The sequence below is a fragment of the Apium graveolens genome, chromosome 1 (assembly GCF_009905375.1).
Source record: "Apium graveolens cultivar Ventura chromosome 1, ASM990537v1, whole genome shotgun sequence".
In the NCBI taxonomy this organism is placed as follows: Eukaryota; Viridiplantae; Streptophyta; class Magnoliopsida; order Apiales; family Apiaceae; genus Apium; species Apium graveolens.
Window position 1 is genome coordinate 56,836,250 of NC_133647.1, and position 19,576 is coordinate 56,855,825.

The 19,576-nt window shown below is 34.5% G+C and overlaps 1 protein-coding gene and 1 long non-coding RNA gene across 2 annotated transcripts in view; one reads left to right on the forward strand and one right to left on the reverse strand.

The window, feature by feature from the left end:
* The window catches only part of LOC141671929 (dol-P-Man:Man(7)GlcNAc(2)-PP-Dol alpha-1,6-mannosyltransferase-like), a 236,559-nt gene that overhangs the window by 119,676 nt on the left and 97,307 nt on the right, over window positions 1-19,576 (reverse strand). The window lies entirely within an intron of this gene.
* Window positions 18,033-18,884, forward strand: LOC141719824 (uncharacterized). The gene is made up of 4 exons (XR_012574168.1): window positions 18,033-18,214; window positions 18,361-18,443; window positions 18,553-18,689; window positions 18,769-18,884. It is a non-coding gene; the product is annotated as an uncharacterized LOC141719824 (long non-coding RNA).

Sequence of the window (19,576 nt, forward strand, 5' to 3'; positions counted from 1 at the left end):
CTACTATCACATTTTCTTCAACCTTGGAAGACTGTACCATTGTTTCTGACTGTTGAGATTGTTGTTGATATTGTGGTTGTTGTTGTTGTTCATCAGCTACTAGAGCAGTAGACGTGCTGACCACTCTTCCTTTCTCGTAAAGTTCCTTCTGCTGAATCTGCTCCAACTCATAAGTCTTTAACACACCATAGAGCCTTTCCAAAGAAATCTCACTCAGATCTCTTGCTTCTCTTATGGCAGTGATTCTATGTTCGAGATGAGTTGGCAGTGTTAAAAGGAACTTTTTGTTGACCTCCCTGATGGAATAGTATTTACCATTAATGTTCAGGTTGTTCATCAATGCATTGTACCTCTCAAACACTTCAGTGATTCCTTCTCCTGGATTGGATTTAAAGTATTCATACTCAGAGGTTAGGATTTCTAACTTGTTCTCCCTAACTTCCTCTGTGCCTTCATTAATAACCTCAATAGTTTCCCAGATATGTTTGGAATCTTTACAGTTCATCACATGTCTATTCATCAAGGGATCAAGGGAATCTACTAAAATTAATTGAAGGCTAGCATCCAGGGAGGCTTCTTCTTTTTCAGCAGGAGAAAAATCCTCAGGATCTTTCACATAAGTTTTTGCTTTGGTAATCACCACATCATTTTCTATTACCTCTGGTTCAATAACCATCGGAATTTTAGGACCCTTCTTTAACACTTCCAGATATTTGGAATTTGCAACTTGTAAAAACAATAGCATCTTCTTCTTCCACATAACATAATTTTCTTTATCGAATAGTGGAATTTTAACGGTTCCAACTTTTTGTGTAGTCATTATGAATTTTTGAGTGAATATAAAATTCAAGGAGTGAAAGAAACACAAAAGTCTAGGATCTTGATTTGTACGTTAATCAGAAGGCTGTGATACCAATTGTTAGGTCTCAATATGTTTGTAGAAGGGGGGTTGAATACAAACAATACCGTTTAATCGAATAAAATGCGGAATAAAAAAGGTGAAACAAAATTCAAGTTAAATAAAATTATTATGAAACTTGAAAGGTGTTACAACAACGGTATCATTTACAAGGGATTAATCTCAAATCAATTATTACAAATCTAGAATAAATTTGACATGAACTTTTTCTATTTTTGCAATAAAAAGATCAAATGCTAAAAGCGATTTGAGATTAAGTTCTAGGGATTTCGATCCGCTAGATAGTTACACAAGAACAAGAAAAATATTTCTAGTGGATTGAATTTAACAATAAATACTAGAAATAAATGATCTGTGAATTTACAATATTCAATGCTATGCTCTGATAATGAATTATGTTGCTTCTGCTTCTTTTTATCAAACAGCCGAATAGAATGAACTGCAATGACAATCCAATTAGCTCAGCAAGACAATCCATTTGAACTAGAAAGACTTTCGGTAGGACTATCAAATTTCCAGTAGAACTTTCGGCAAGACCATTGTTTGTACTAGCATGACTTTCGGTAGGACTATCAATTGTCATACCAATTGTCATATTAGTACAATCAGATTGTCTTGTTGAATTTAAATAGATTTTAATCCAATTTAAATTCTGAATTAATTAATCAATTAATTCCATTAATCAATAAATTAATCTTTGCAGATATAATTTATTTTCTTAATTAAATTATGACTTAATTAATTAATAGAGAATTAATACTGATCTTGAGCAGCAACCATTCTTTTGAATATCTTCTGAAAATCACTGAAAATTATGAATCAATTCCACCACTTCAATGTTGACACTCGATGTACTGTCTGGTTCATGAGTGACTAACTTCCGTGACGTTTCTTCATGCCTTGACCTTGATACTCTTGATTTTCTTCAGACTAAATCCTTGTAATTAATTGATACCCTGACGAGATCTCTGTCACTTGATTATATCCACAATCTTGATTTATATCACTGAGGCTTGATCAATTGCTTGAGCTTCTTCCAGTGAATTAAGTCATCAAGTCTGTAGAAGAACAATGTTACTTAATCCTTTGACATATGTTACTCTGTGAGATCTCTCTGACGATAGATCCACTATTTACTTATTACATTCTTATTTGAGTTGAGTTAAATCCTCGAATAAACAAATAGGCTATGACTTATGCCTTTCAACATCAACACTATTAATGGAGGAAACAAAATTATCGGTAAAAACATGTTATCAAAATATTTGTTCACTTGTATCGATTATAGGTATATGGGTATACACGAATTTAAATTTAGTTAAAGGGTAACATTTTAGAAAAAACTAAAAAAATTAAAATATAAATTAAATGGTTATGAAAATTTAAATTTAATTAAAGTGTAGTGCAACTATTCAGAGAAAAATTAATTAAACTGAAAATTGTGATTTTTTTAAGTATATGAAATAAATGAGTATGTTCTATTTTAAACTTAAAGAATTTGTATAATATATCCCATATTTATAGGTTACTTTATAAATATGTCCCATTTTAGTTAGCAATTATAAATAAGTCCCACAGTTAAATTTTAACTCTTATATAACTCATATATATATAATTAATTAATATACATATTTTCGTCTACTTGAATGGACTTAAATGTACCCAATAATATACATATATATTATTAAGTTAAAAAAGTCAAAAAAATTAAAAATGGGATATGTTTATAAATTATATTATAAATGAGATAAATTTGTAATGGGTTTTTAAAAAGGGACTTAATAATTAAAAACCCTTAAATTTAATATATTTTAATACCAAAATTAGTTGATAACCTAATTGAAAATTGAGATAAAGTTAATGATCTAATTGAAAATTGAGATAAAGTTAATGACCAAATTGAAAATTGAGATGAACTTGAGAGTATGGCACGCCATTTTTCCGTTAGGGAATTTAACGGAACTAACGGTAATGATGAATTTGTAAGTTTTAAAATACATCATGATTTGACCGAAAGCTTAACTTGGTGACTCGGTTGCAAGTTACTACTGACTATAGTGACCAAATAGCCATTTTAACCGTTTATAACCTGACCTACAAGGCACCAATAAATAAAATGCTTCCGTTTGCAAATTACATCTCTCCACGCGAAACACATCTCTTTTCATGCCGCGCAGAATACATCTCCTTTTATAATTAATAGTCATGGAAGATTTGATGATCTTGTTGATCCCACTCGTTCAATATTGGATCATACAGCTAGGAGATCATATAAAGAAAATATACCTATTGAGAAGAAGGGTATGGGAGGATGAGATGTACGCAGAAAGGTCGTCTTAGAAAAAACTCGTGCCCTTTGAATTTTTTTCGGCAAGTTTGGAAATATAGTGAAAATTATAGAAAATTTGAAAGTTCACGTATAATTAAAAAGTTTTAATATTTTTAATAAAATGCAAAAAGGTTTATTGTATTATGTCTATGATCTTAATCACTATGATTATATCCATTATGTATATTTGGGATTGTCGTATGTTAAATTCATGATTTAGTGGAAAACAGATGCAATTAATAGGACAAAAAAGAGAAGGTACCAAGTAGATCCACCTGAACGCAGATGACACAACTAAGCGCCTAAAAAATGAAATATAGAGGATGTTTGGTACATCGTAATTTCCCTCATATAGGTGCAAAATAACCCTATTTTTAACAAGTGTATAATATAATGGAAAGTATGTAATGAATATAAGTTCGTATGAAAATGTCTGAAAATTCTGAAATCAATGACGCCAATACTATTGTTCCCACAACCACTTATCAAATCCCAGCCACTAAAATAAACCACTCTGAATCCCATTATGTCCAGATTACTACCATATGACTGAATGGGATGAATTTTTTGAGATGGTCATAATCGGTGAGGATGTACGTGCGTGGGAGAGGCAAGATGGGTTACTTTACCGGTGACACTAAGGCTCCAGAGACAACTGATGCCAATTACGCTCTCTGGGATGCAAAAAACTCCATGATTATGGCTTGGTTAGTAAATTCTATGGTCGAAAATATTAGTGCAAACTATATATGTTATTCAACAACAAAAGAATTATGGGATAAATAACTCGGATGTACTCTAATTAGAGGTGTACGCAGGTCGGGTTGGCCGGGTTTAAGACGTTTCGGCAACACAACCCGTTTAAATCGGTTTCAAAATTTTTAACCCAACCCCTAATTAATTTTGCATATAAAACCTATATAAATGGGTTGAATGTAAATGGGTTGTTACAGTAAAATATAATGCTGATGGCAGTGTCGAAAGATACAAAACGAGTCTGGTGGCAAAAGGCTTTACTCAAACTTATAGCACCGATTATCAAGAGACCTTCGCACATGTTGCTAAGTTGAAATCAGTACGCATCTTACTTTCTCTGGCAGTTCAAAATGATTGGCCCTTATATCAACTTGACATAAAAAATGCATTTCTGAATGGGAAATTAGAAGAAGTGGTGTTCATGGAGTTACCTCCTGGTTTTGAAAGAAAATATGGATATGCAAAAGTATGTAGGCTGAAAAATTCATATACAACGTAAAGCAATCCTCACGAACCTGGTTTGGAGGAGGTTGTAAAACGACATGGCTATAAGTTGAGCCAGGTAGATGATAGCATGTTCTACAAACACTCGAAGAGTGGAAAAAAACAATTATAATCGTCTATGTTGATGATATAAATTTTGACAAGAGATGATTACACAAAACTCCAAAATATTAAAGGTCAGCTAGCAAAAGAATTAGAAGTAAAAGACCTTCGAAACCTCAAATATTTCCTTGGTATGGAATTTGCACGTTCTAAAAATGGGCTTTTCTCACAGCGCAAGTATGTTTTGGATCTTTTACATGAAACTGGTCTACTCGGATGCAAACCTGCTGAAACACCTATGGAAGCCAATATGAAGCTTCAGCCTCCAACCTTAGAAGAGCAAATGAACAAAGAGCAGTTTCAACGACTTGTGGGAGAACTAATATGTTTTTCTGACACTCGGCCAGATATTGAATTTGCAGTTAGTGTTGTAAGTCAATTTATGCATAATCCTAGAGTTCAACATTTTTATGCTGTCAAGAGGGTGCTTCGGTACTTAAAATGTACATCAGGAAGGGATTGTTGTTTAGTAAATGAGTTTCTTAGAATAGAAGTTTACACCGATGCTGATTGGGCAGGAGTGTTACGGATAGAAGATCAACTTCGGGATATTGTACTTTTGTAGGAGGAAACTTAGTAACTTGGCGCAGCAGAAAGCAGAGCGTGGTGGCACGAAGTAGCTGAAGCTGATTTAGCGCAGTTGCACTTGGCATTTGTGAGATATTGTGGATTAATAGACTTCTGAAAGAGCTAAGGATGAGAACAAAATTACCAATAAAGGCATATTGTGACAACAAATCAGCAGTTTTGATAGCTCATAATCCAATTCTCCATGAGAGGACCAAACTTATAGAAATCTAAGACAACATGCTCTTCAATGCAGTCCACTCCTCATCCACTCCCTTCACCATTTACATCCTTTTTTATAAAAGAGAAGCCGGAGAATGGACTAGTCTGTATGCCGTATGTTCCCACTGGAGTCCGGATTGCTGAAACTCTCACCAAAGCATTACCAAGAAAATAATTTGAGAACTTAATTGGCTAGCTGTCCATGAAAGACATCTTCACTCCAGCTTGAGGGGATGGGGAGGAGTGTAGAAAATATTAATCAAATCAGAAATGATTGGGAAGTTACTGTACAACAGCTCTAATATTTGTTTCCTAGTATAGAGACAATGTTCCCTGATTCTTAGGGATTGTTCTTAGTTGATTCTTAGGAATTAGTATTAAATTAGAATAACTAACAGGCTTGTATATGCCTACTTATCTCCCTATTATATGAATACATAAGAGAGTTGAACTTAAGTTGATAGAAACCCAGGGACTAATAGCCTAACAACTAAAATAGAACTCTTCAACCACATACACAACTTATAAATTATATAAAGACATTCAAATGATGTTATAATGAATAAAATCTGAAATAATAATAATTACTCAGCCTCATTCAAGTACTCATAACTGATTTGGCAGTAGTTTAAAATTGTGTATTAATCTAGTTAAAGGCTATATAGCTTTAAGTTATAAAAACCATATGTGCACTTTGGTAATGAGTCGGACAGTCGGTTGTAATGACAATTCATACAAGTATCATTAGCTTTTTAAACTAAACATGTTCAATAAGTTTTGAGTTGAAAAAATAAACCACTTGAGTTTGACAATCTGGAGCTGTACCCATCATATTAGATATTGCATGACCTAGGGAACTTGGGGAAAAGATGAATTAATTAGCTAGTAGAACATGTAGCAACTGGCATTAGAAATATGTAAAACACAAACCTATGGAGAACAAGGCAGCTCCAACGCAGTACTTGAATGCTTTCCAGAATGAAATTGACTTGATCTGCAATAAATATGAGGTTCATCTTTCTAGCAAGAAAAACTAAATAAATTAGGAATGGCTCTTGGAATATGCATAGACACTAGGTGACTATCTTCACTATTACAAGCATGCTACAAGAAACTGGAGATCAAATGCGTTGATAATCAACTTGATGCTAGTCAAGAATCCATGCAAGCAACATTTGATATTTTTAACGATTAGACGTCAATGTGAAAAAACAAATAGGACTGACAGCAACAACAATAAAACAGGAGGCTGGGAAGGAATAACTAGGGACAAGTAAATATGTACAAGAATTGGTTAAAATAGTGGAAATAACCGATCTCATCAGAGAGACAGTAAAACAAATTAAACTTCAGAATTATCAAATATTCAAATCTAATTAAAATATGATAACAATGTCTCAATATATAGAAGTGTAACCCTCTATGACACGAAGTTGATTCCAATAAGTATTTAGATCCCTAACAAATAAATAACATAATCTAGACATTAGAAATAGATATTACATATATCTATCATAAAAAAAAATTAACAGCTACTTTAACTAATTTTCTTCTCTGCATCATTCTTCCCTGGAAGTTTCATTGACATCTTCAAGAAGGGACTAGGGATTAGTAACATCCCCTTATACAATTTCTACGTCATCAACGTGTGTCTTTTCGCGTCTTGAAATAACGGAAACATTAAATTGAGGAGAAAGAAGCTTCTCATTATCAACATTTATATCTAAATTCAGTGAAGATTACTTTTGATGATATACGGAGTTGCCATTTACAATTTTTCCAACATATGGCTTCACGGTATGTATAGGGGATGTGAGCTTAATGCACAAACCATCAAATAGAGTAATTAATCCATCTTGGCTATTTCAGATCAATCATATCATTCTTTACGTTCCTTTGCTATCCAATAAAATAATCTCAAAGAGCAGAAGTAATACATCAGTTGAAATTTTCAAATTCCAAGTTCTTAGGGATCTTATTAAGAAAATATGTTACTACGTTGTGGCATGGTCCAAACTATAAAATCCTGAACGTATGAATCCTTTGGGTTTGTGCTCAGAGGTCAGTTTTCCACATTAACAAGGCTTGATGAACATTTATCATAAGTTGGTTGTTCGTAACGAGGAAAGGTTTCGTTTCTTGGCTGGAAGGTGTAGAGAAGTTGTGCTATCAGTATGACATAAATTTTATAGAAAAGACGGCGAAAGGGTTTAAAGGTGGAAATAAAAGTTATCTCCGAGGAAAATGGGTAGAAACATAAATAAATTCTCAGATTAATTGCACACTAATAAATTTAAAATCTGAATAATATTCTATTATTACATCTCCTTCTATAAAAGCAAAACCTTATCTTACATAATAAGAAACTAATCCTAATAATTATCTAGATCCTTAATACTCCCCATCTCAAAGTGAATGAGTCACTTCTTCATGCACACTTAAAGACATGCAAAACAGGTACTTGTATAGAATACCTATTTTCAAAACTTTTGTTTTGTACAAATTTCTGCAAGCCTTGGAATGTGTGCACAATGAAATGGCTCATTCATTTTGGAAACGAAGTGAGCATATAACTCTTAGCAAGATCATTCATTTTTGAAATAAAGAGAGTATATTACTCTTATCATATATCTAAATTTCTTGCAAATAGTCATCATAAATCTATATTTCCTGCTTCATATTAATTATGTGAACTATTGCACAAAAAGAAAACTAGTCTACTTCAATTTAAGATATAAGAACCTTTTGCAGAATTAATTACTACAACTAGCTCCTAAACCCGTGCAAGGTACGAGAATTCTTATCTATTAAATTTTAAATATTTTAATATTTATTAAATATATATTTTATAAATATTTATAACTAAAAAATATGAGTATATTTATAAAAAATATGTAAGAACATGTAATATTCAAAGTGATTGTAGTAATAAATGATTATAAGGAAAACATTATTTTAATTTTCTTTATCGAACATTATACTCTTTAAAATAAATGATTTGAATTAACTACGCAATAAGAATTGATCCAAATCATTAAAGTAGAGCATAATTATTATTAATGATGGTAGCTAAACATTTTATACCGAGATGTTTTTAGTTTTTAACGGTAATGAAAATTTTAAAATTATCGTGAAATGAGCGATGGTCGTTATGTGCGTTGTTTTAGAGTTTTTTTATCTTCTCACCATGTTCAAATATCATCGGTATTAATTACATCCCCATGCAATTCATGGGCATACTCGACGTCACATATTATGTGCTTACGGGGTATAGATTGATTCTAAATTATTTATTCATAAATATGATTTTATGTTCATAATTTTTAACTAATTATCGATTCATAGGGAATGATCCTCTGCTCTTATTATAAGATCGTAAATGGATATACATATATTTTGGAAAAAAGAAAAATCTTTTTCTTTAAATATTTTCGTCTCAAATCTATTTCTTTACGACCTCCTTTCATAGATGACTAAAAAAAGTACTGAGTTATTTGTGTACCGGCCTATCCCCTTATCATTTTGCTCCTGTTGGGATTAACATGATTATTTGATTGTTTTGTAAAACATATATAAATTATACGTCAATTTTAATGGTAAAAAAGTAATCAACCAAATTACCAAGATAATGAAAATAGAGGGTAATCAATTGACTTGTCAATTACAGATGTGTTGAAAATTTGTGAAGGGTTTGGTTCAGTCGGTTTGTATGTGGTTTAAAAAATATTAAAACCAAACCGCAACCATATTATCGGATCGGTTTTTATTCGGTTTGGTTATTAATTGGTCCGGGTTTACTCATTCCTAGAACAATCACAAACTTGTACAATAAAATCTCGATGAATGAATACATTCGGGAATGTAATTTTTTTATTTATCGAGATTATTAATTTATTTGATGAGTTTATTTATTTATCGAATGTTCGTCTATCGATACTGTACATTTTATGCTTATGAATATTCTACATTATTTTTTTATAAAATTAGTATAAAGAGGCTAACATGGTTCGATGGTTACAGAGAAAAATATATTTTTAAAATTACTATGATTAGAAGATCATGCTTCGGTTCGTTGATTAGAATAAGTTAGCTATGTTACACAAGAAATTTGGGTTTAAAACGAATTTTTTTATTAAAGTTGTCTATGAACTCTAAATTTAATTATAAATAGAAAGTTGTACAATTAAAATATATATACTCTTGTTGTTTTGCCCTAGTATAAAGCTAGTATATAGAAATGAGTTAATTCATCAAGTTTCAAATGATTATATTTTATAGATATATCAAAATAAATATAGAGTAAGACACAGTGTAAATAAATAACCTCTACCTCAACACTTAATGTTATCAAGAGTTTCACAAATGTGTCTCTAGCTTAAGTGGTTGATATGTTAAATTTACAAATAGTTGACTTGGGTTCGATTCATATCCATAACAACAATTTTTAATATTTAATAAAATACAAGGGTAAAATAGTAATTATGAATAAAATGTTTCCCCAGAAACTTATTAAAATAAATATTAAATTAAATATAGGGTAAGACACGGTGTAAATAAATAACCTCTACCTCAACACTTAATGTTATCAAGAGTTTCACAAATGTGTCTGTAGCTCAAGTGGTTAATATGCTAAATTTACAAATAGTTGACTTGGATTCGATTCTCATCCAAAAAAATAATTTTTAATATTTAATAAAATACAAGGGTCAAATAGTAATTATGAATAAAATATTTCGCCAAAAACTTGATGTTATAATATTATATATATAATAGATGTGTCCAAATAGTAATATAAAATAATGAATGCGTAATTTAATTATTTTTCCTCTGTACTAATGATGTGAACCTTGCACAAAAAGGTAATCTAGTGTACTTCAAGCCAAAATTTAAGGCCATTTTGCAGAATTGATCACTACAATATACTTTGTTTAAGTGACACTAAGTTTTCTCATTTTGTTTGACATTTCTTAAAACAAATGACGTCTTCCTATATTGTATTCTTCAAAGAAACTTAAACCAACTATATATTCCATATTTACAATCAATTTGGAATTTTGATACAAAAAAATACAGGTGCCTATTTAATGTAGAATTAAGTTTCCTCCAGTAAAGCACGTTATGTTTCAAGTTTACTTTATGAAGATAAGTTGTAAAATTATTGCTGAGCTCCTTTTAAACCCTACATTTCTAAAACAACGGGCTTTTGAGTTATACTACCTCAAAGATAGAAAATTATCTTCGCACGGAAGTGTATGTTAAATCTCTTAATAGCAGGTTGTACATATCGGATATTAAGAGGTAGCAAGTCTTTGAATTGGACTTGGGTTAGGAGACTTAGTGGTCAAGTTTTAAAATTAGAATGGATTTTGGAGTCCTAAGAGGTAGCAAGCTGATTCCTTATCCCACTAGGTTGCTTGGAGGACAATCTACAAGGATTTATTTCTCTACTAGGATTCATCTTATCAGCTGACTTATCCCTTATTAATTAATTACGAAATTAATTAATATTCAGGGTTTTGGGCCTTCTTTGTTCCATCAGGCCTGATCTGGTCCATCAGGCCTGATCAATGTGTTAACCTTTTTGGTCTGAATATCATACATCTTCTTATTGGGCTTGTAGTCCAAATCATGTATAATTAACGCAACATTAACTACGTAATCAGGATTTATTTATTCCCTATCATTTGCCTCTCAACTTTTGGGAAACACTGGCTTGGTTTCGCAGAAGTTAAGTTTACTTGTTTCCTTACAAGGTATCGTTTTTTCGTAAAGTGTGGAGTGACGAACACATTTACAACGATTTGCTTTTATCCCTATTATTTAGCAATTATCTTAATTTCTAGAAATTTTTCCCTTAATTCTGGGATTTTTCCTTAATTTTCTGGATTTTTCCCTTAATTCCGGGATCTGGATTTTTCCCTCAATTCTAGAATTTATCCTTAATTTTCAGGAATTTTCCCCTTAATTCTGGGATTTTTCCTTAATTTTCAGGAATTTTTCCCTTAATTCTGGGATTTTTCCTTATTTTTCCCTTAATTCTGGGATTTTCCCTTAATTTTCTGGATTTATTCCTTATTTTCTGAAAATATTTACATTTTCAGGAAAATATTTTAAGGAATTTCCTTTAATTTTTATTTTTTTCCAGGATTGTTCTTCCCTCTATTTCTTTTTTTCTTTCTTTCTTCTTTTTTCTCTTTTTTTATGCCTGGTTCGACGAGGATTCCTGTTCGACCAGGATCCTGGTCGAATTAGCCATCAAAATGCCCTGGTCGACAGGGTTTCGAGCAGGATCCATTCGAGCTCATTCCTGGTCGAATTTCGACCAGGATTTTATACTATATATATATTTTTTTTTATTTTACTTTTTGTTCAGGAATATTCCGGTCAGGATCACTGTTTTTGACCGAATTAGCTTCCTTAGTTTGCCCTAATCGAGACCACTTCGACTCAAGAACATCGATCATCATTTCTACATAATTTCTGGTCGAATAGGGTCAAATTTTGGTCGAATTATCCCTCTTTTTCAGCCCTGGTCGCAGTCATTTCGACCTAAATTATTCGTCCAAGAACATAGTACTAGTTCTGGTCGAATTAGGTCAGAAAACTTTTGTCCCTATTTCCCTGGGCTCTTTATCTTGGGCCATCCTTCTTGGGCCTATTTCAACAGGCCCCCTTTTTTCTGGGCTTTGTTTTTGGGCCAACCTTAACTTCAATTGCCTGGGTCTTTTTTTGGGCTTGTATTAAATCTGAACTGGGCTTATCCTTTGGGTTTTAACTTGGGCCCATTGTTTCAACTGGGCTTTTCTTCCTTTTTCATTTTCTTTAAAAAGTTTAAGTTTGGGCCCTGAGCTGGGCTTGCTTTATCCCTAGGCCCAATAAGATTTGGGCTGGGCCTCCTTTTACATCCCAAATTCCAGATTTTTCTCGATTTTTCCAAAATGTTCTCAAATATATATGTTTAATCAAAATTCTTCCAACATTTTCTAGAACCTTCCTGATTTTTCCATTATTTGGGCCCAAATGGGCTTTTTCAGGCCCAACTTTGCCCTACCAGGGGCTATATAAGAGTGAGGTGTGGGGGGTATGATTTCACATTTCTCATTTCCACTCTCCATAACTTCTTACTCTCTTCTCAACTTTCTAGTCTCCTCTCAACACTCTCCAGCCTTCAAAACCATTTCGGCCTTCTTCCAAGCTTCCAAGCCTTCCTCATTCTCCATTAATGGCGGACAAAGGTGCTGAGAGAGCGGCCAAGATTGCCTCGGCTTCAAAACGAGGTAAGGATGTCGAGATCCGCTTTTCTTACATGTATTTGATTGATATGATTAATACTAGGGGGACGAATATCCCTCCACCGCTCATCTCGACTCTTTTAATCATTGCAACACTTGGCACAATATAGATTATGATAAGTTAAATGCACATTATAACGTTCGTCCTCCCCTTAGGCTAGTTCCAGTTTCTGGTGGCGACCGTACTTGCCACTGGAAACCCGATACTCTTTTTGTTTACACAGATGCCCTTGATGCTGGGCTTAGGTTTCCTTTTCATCTCTTCATTCCTCACCTTCTAGCTGATTTACAAATAAACCCATGCCAGCTTCCTCCAAACGCTTGGAGGAACATTCTATGTTTTATGGTTTGTTGTTTTAGGGGAGGTAATATACCTCCACATGGTCTTCGGGCCCTGCAAGTCTCTCATGTCATGAACTTATACGTGATCAGTGCTACCTCCTCTTATAACATGATTTTGGGAAGGCCCACCATCACCAAGCTCCGGGCCATCCCATCAACAATTCACTTGAAGTTAAAGTTTCCCACCCCGGGAGGCATCGGAGAACTCAGAGGGGACCGGGGCATATCTGGAAGATGCTACAGGCAAGCCCTGGTCATGGCCGAAACTGACCCGCAGAACAGGAAGAAGGCAATGGCCTTATCCAAAGGCCAAAGCCACAAGAAGCATCGCGAATATTTCAGCAAAAGGCCAAAGTTGGACGTCAACATGATAGAGGATTCGAGGTACAGCGTAACCAACGTCGATGCCTGGATACAGAAGTTTGTTAAGGAAGTGCTCCGCCCAGGAACCTACAAGCTAAGCTGTCTCAGCGGGACCGAAGTCCCAAATACTTGGCACGGAGCTCGCCTAAGGAAATTCTACCAATAAAGGTAAGGCACACATTGAAGGAATTTACGGATGAACGGAAGTGTGAAATAACATTTATTCCGTAAAAACCATATACCGCACATATAGAAAAATGTATAAAAAGGAAAAACTGAGGAATCGTAAATATACCTTGTGAATCGAAGCTTTATAAAAATGGAGTGCTAGCAGTTGCTCCTCAGTGTGTGAAGCACTCTACCGGTATCCACCAAGAACGATCATATTCGATGAACCTTTTATAAAACCGAGCTTTTATAAAAATGGAGTTTTTGGGAGAGAGAGAGAGATGAAGAAGATGGAGGCTAGGGTTTTCACAAAACCAAAATTGTGTAAATAGAATGAGCTATCTCATTTTATTTATAGGGCTCTCTTAGGGTTATAAACTATATCTTTATATATATATATTAACCCCCACATTTTATCTTTATAAAATTCTTTAATAATAATTAAAACTATTTTAATCATTATATCTTTTTCTAAACTATTTAGAAAATAATTCTCTCTCTCATTATTTCATCAAAGAAAATATTCTTTTATGGTGTGACCTTGTAGGTTCAATATTATTCCGGTAGTAGAAATAAATAATAATAAACTTTTATTAATCATTTATATGAATACTAAAATTCACTAAATATAATTAATTGATTAATTATATTTATTCTACATCGTGAGTGATGCTTCTCAACATATCGCGACTATCCGGATAATATGAATTCACTACTTAGAATACCAAGAACCTGTCAGTGACTAATTACCGTACAATGAATTCCTTCTACCCTTACAATATCCCGATTAAATACAAGGCTTGAATCTTGTGTCAGGCCTATCAAATTTAATCATATGATTTCTTATTCATAATGCAAAGTTCATATTAATGCAAATTAGAAACTCTTTTCTAATTTCATACACTCTAGCCAGAGATTCCAGAACTCGCATACTAAGAATAACATAGGATATTCTCTTTCTATACTGGAAGGGGTAGATCCTCTGTTGACGTTAACTATCTCTGTACACAAATCCCTATGCCCTGAATAGACCTAATGGATGTCCTTGAGACAAAGGACTAAACCAAAGCACAGTTCATTATATACAAGATAACTTTAACGATCTCAAGTCTAAGGACACTTGTACAAATATCACTCAGTGAACCACTATTGACACGTGAGTGATCTCCATTAGTTGTTCAACTTATCAAGTCATGTTCAGTGAACTTATTCCCTAACAAGCACCTACGTACTAGCTATAGTGTCACCACATAAATGCCTATGAGAACAGACATCCTCCTGAAGGGAGCAAGCATAGTATGTACCAATCTTTGCGGATCCACTAACATCCGATTAGTTATCCTATGATCAGGAACTGGTTAAGTCTAGAGGTGTCGTCTTCTAGATCTCACTATTATAATCTCATTATAATTCTAGAAGCTTTACTCTAAACTAAGAAACGTCTTATTTAATACACTTTAAATAGATAAAGCCCATAATAAAACAAAATAAGTCTTTTATTAATTTCAATGAAATCAAATAGGAATACAAGAAAGTTCTTCCTAACTGATCATACATGATTGGATTTAGGACAAACACTTTCACACATTCCGGAATCACCTCTACTTTTATGCTATGACAGCTTGATGTAAACTCTCATCGTACACCCCGGAATGTAATTTTTGCTTTATTTTGATTTAATTGAAAAACTACACCCCATAGCTCAAGATAATCTTACTGTCATTTGATTACTGTTGCCATATTATTAGAAAAATTTTATTCAGTTAAAATTTTAAACCCCATCCCCGGGACCATAACACAAACCATGTGTACTTAGAAAAAATTTATCCAGTTAAAATTTTAAACCCAATCCCGGGGACCATAAACCATGTGTACGTAAAAAAAATTATTCAGTTAAAATTTTAAACCCCATCCCGGGGACCATAACATAAACCATGTGTACTTAAAAAAATTTATTCAGTTAAAATTTTTAACCCCATCTCGGGGACCATAACACAAACCATGTGTACTTTGAAAAATTTTATTCAGTTAAAATTTTAAACCCCATCCCGGAGACAATAACACAAACCATGTGTACTTAGAAAAATTTCGATGAAAGAAAGCAAAACCAAATGCAGAAAGGGAAATATATTTACATGCATACCCAGGGCAAACACAGCCCCGGATCAAATTCAAACCAGAGTCACACGAAATTCAAATAACAAGTCTAAAAGCCACTAGGGCTAAGTCTGAAGCGATAAGCAAACTAGGAAAACAAATTACAAGGCACGAAGCCTGGGTCTTCATCCTTCATTTCTCGGGAGGGGGAGGAGTCTTTTCGCGGACCTCTTCGGGAGGCGGAGGCGGCTGCGTCCTGGAGGTACCCGCTTCAGCGGCTTTGGCCTCCTCATGACGAAGCTCTTCGGTGAGGTACAGCTCTATGAACCCATCCATATCACCATCCGGGTTCTCAGGCAGATAAGCAGAGGCAATGTCCCAGCAGATGTTGACATTCTCGAAGATCTTGTTGTTCAGCTCTTCGTAGTAGGCTGGAGTACCCCCGAAAGACTCAAGGACCTCCTCCGCTCGGGGCCTAGAAGCAAGCTCCTTCTTCAAGTTCTCCACCTCCGCCCGGAGGGATCCAACCATCTGCTCAGCGGCCTCCCGAGCCTTCATCGCCTCAGCAACAACCTTCTTATGCTCACGGGATTCTCTCTCCTTCACCTCCCGGTACTTGGTGAAGGTTTCCTTCTCACTAGCCAACTCCTTCACCGCGATCTTATTCTTAGCCGCCCTTATGCGGTAGTTATGAAGAATGGTAGAGCAGCCGCTGATCCGAGCATTAGCCTGAAAAATGATGACTCAGTACTGATGCAAAGGGAAAAAAAAGATAATAAGGGAACACTCTTACCTCTGAAACATCCCGAACAAGATGATAAAGGAAGGTATCCAGATCCTCCTTGGCATAGCACTCGAAGTCAACAGGGGAGGCATAGTTTTCGAACATCTCATTCCGACGATCATCCAGAGTCATCCGGGCTAAGAGGTTCTTCAACGCATCCTACCAGGAAAACTATACATATTTTTGAATAGCTCCTTCTTCCCTCTTCTTCTTTTTCAAGAAACCCCATTTCTTATTCTCACACCGGAGTTGCCGGGGAAACAACCCCCTCTGGTTCTGTTTTGCACAGTCCCCTACCAAGCAGGTTAACCTCACTCTGGCTGCCACGTGGATAGGGCTCTAGCGTATGTGAGAGAGGAGAAGACCCGGGAAGAAATAGAGTTATCACATAATTTGCATGGAAAAAATAAATAACTATTTTTATAAAACAACGAAGCGGTTTAGCACATAGTCCATAACAAAAATTAATTTAAAATGCAATAAAAGTCTTTACTAAGTACAGAGACTATATGAAAAGTTGACTTCGAATCACCATAATTAAGAAATAAATCAGTGACTTTTTTAGTATGTAAATATCTTGGGCTTATTCCCCTAGATTTTGTCATTACTGTAATAATCTCCACCCAAAAACGTGTTTTTAGTTTTCACATAAAGACTACTGCCTCAAGGTACGCAACCTACATGTGATCTCCATTTGGTTATTTGCTTGTCAATTTAAAAATCTGGGAAAGTCAGAAGACTTCATACGAAGTGGTCTTGCAAAATCTCCAAAACCATTTAATACAAACTTGAAAAGAAAATCTTTTAGATAAAACAGTATCTACAACTAATTTTACTGGTCCAGTAGATTAAAATTTGATCCCTAAACTTGCGAAAGTACCAAGATGACCTCGTGGGTTACTACCAATAATTTCAGCGTTTTGACTTGCAACTAGTACGAGATATAATATTCCAAAACGTATTCGAGCAGCAAACAAGACGGAAGAGCAGAGCAACATAGATTAGATAAATTTTTTGCTTATCAGTTGCACAATTCTGACTGTTGGTAAACTCACCGCAAAGAGAGGATATGCACCAAGCAAGTAGCGTTGAAGCGCGGAACTGAAGTACCAGTGGAAGGAATGTGTCTAAAATAGCATATTAAGGATAAAAAATTGTATGTACTCACTACAAGAAAAAAGATAATAGACATCACACATTAGACATCAGTCATTCATGCCACTGTTGTTAAAAACTTCATTAACATCATCCCGCGTTAATGTGATGTCTTTGTATTATTAACACATCACTTCCTTAACAGACCGATGTCTTAAATACTGAAAAAATTCAAAGCGCGGCACTTCAAATTATTTTCCCCTACTTGTTAAAATTTTCCCCGCTTACTTACCAAATGATACCGCCTCAGCTAAATTTTTGTTCCCCCTCTTTTTTCACTATCTTGTGATTAAACAAACAAAATAAGTAAAATATATTTTATCTCTTCTCTGGTCTCTTCTCGATCCTCACCACTCTGGCTCTCTCTCTCTCAAGTCTCAACTCTCATATCTGCAACGTTATCTCTACTCTCAACCATCTCTTCCATGTCCTCTCCTTACCTCTCTCCTCTGGTCTCTCTCGACTTTAACCTCTCTCGATTTGGTTGTTTCATCTCGAATGGGTAACTCGAATTGTAAGCTCGAAATTTATTGATCTCTGACAACACGATATTGGTTGGGAGTTTGAAGCTCGAACTGAAATGATATTGATTTGGAGTTTCGAAACTCGAATTGGTGAGTATGTAAGCATTTGTAAAGGGGTTTTCTGAAACTTGGAACCCTAATTTTAAATAAGGGTTTTATTTTTAAATTATAATATTTGTTATAAGGAGCCTTTTTAAAGTAATAATGATATAATGGTATGCCTGATGTTAATGCAGTTCCTTTTTTGTGCTTTGGATGATGGTGGCTGGAGGCCAGTCCATGGACCGAGATAGAACTTCTAGTATGGGTGCTCGAACAGGTAACTGCTTCATTTCTTTCTATACTACACCTAATAATAGTTCATGCTTGATAGATCAAACATTTTCTATAATAATGTTTTGGTAAATCAGTTGATAAATCATATGCAGGCAGTGGTCAGTATCTAGATTTGAACTTGTTAATTTCTCCACCTTATTTTCCTGATGGTGCTAAAGGGATGGATGATTTTGGGAGTTTAAGTTTCCAGAATCATTTAGATGAAACCCCTGAGGTTTCAAAATCTAGGGTAAGTTAAATATTAGTAGTTCAATACCTAGTTACATTTCAGCAAAGCTAGCTTATCGGTAATACTCTGTCATCCGCAGAAGGTCACTCGAAAAGAGGAGAGTTCTGCTTCCACAATAATGGGCATTCAACTGCCTCTAGGCCAAGTTTATACACCAGAGCACCACTTCTTTCTGGAGTGGTGTAAATTCAAGTTTTCTTCCTGTCTTTGAGGTATATAAAAAGTACATTATGTTGCCATGGCTGTTCATTATGTTGCTCCAGTTATACTTGACTATAAGTGACTGGTTAGTACTTCAATTTCTCAAATTTTATGTCACACTGAAGCAGAAAATCAATAATTCTAATGATAGCTAGGTTCCCATAAGTTGTCAATCTCCTTACCACATAGTTATTTAAATTACCTAAAATATTAGTTACCTCTGTCTTCTTGAACGAAGAGGGCTTATGCAACCCACATATATCAGGGTTTTTTTTAAGATGGTATACTTTCATCTTGAACATGACAAGTCGATGTAAGGCCTTGTATAATTGGTCTCAGTTTTATATGTGTTCTATCCTATATGTGATCATGTAACAGGGAAGAGCAATAGAGAAGAGTATAGGAGTTGATTCGCAGCCACCCTGGGCGTGGATTGATCAAGGACCTTATGCTGAAGCGACTTCAGTGCCACTCTTCTCGACTGCAACATCATCAGGATTCGTTACTTCAAAGATTACTGATTCATCAGCTGGTGTTTATTATCCTCACTTCACCATCCCACCTCATCACTACGCTTCTACGCCTTGTCAAATCATGCCAAACACTAACAGCGTGTCTTATTTCTGAAATCACAAGTGTTAGGCCACGACTCGAGTTCAGCATCTTCTTCGTCTTCGTTTAAGTAT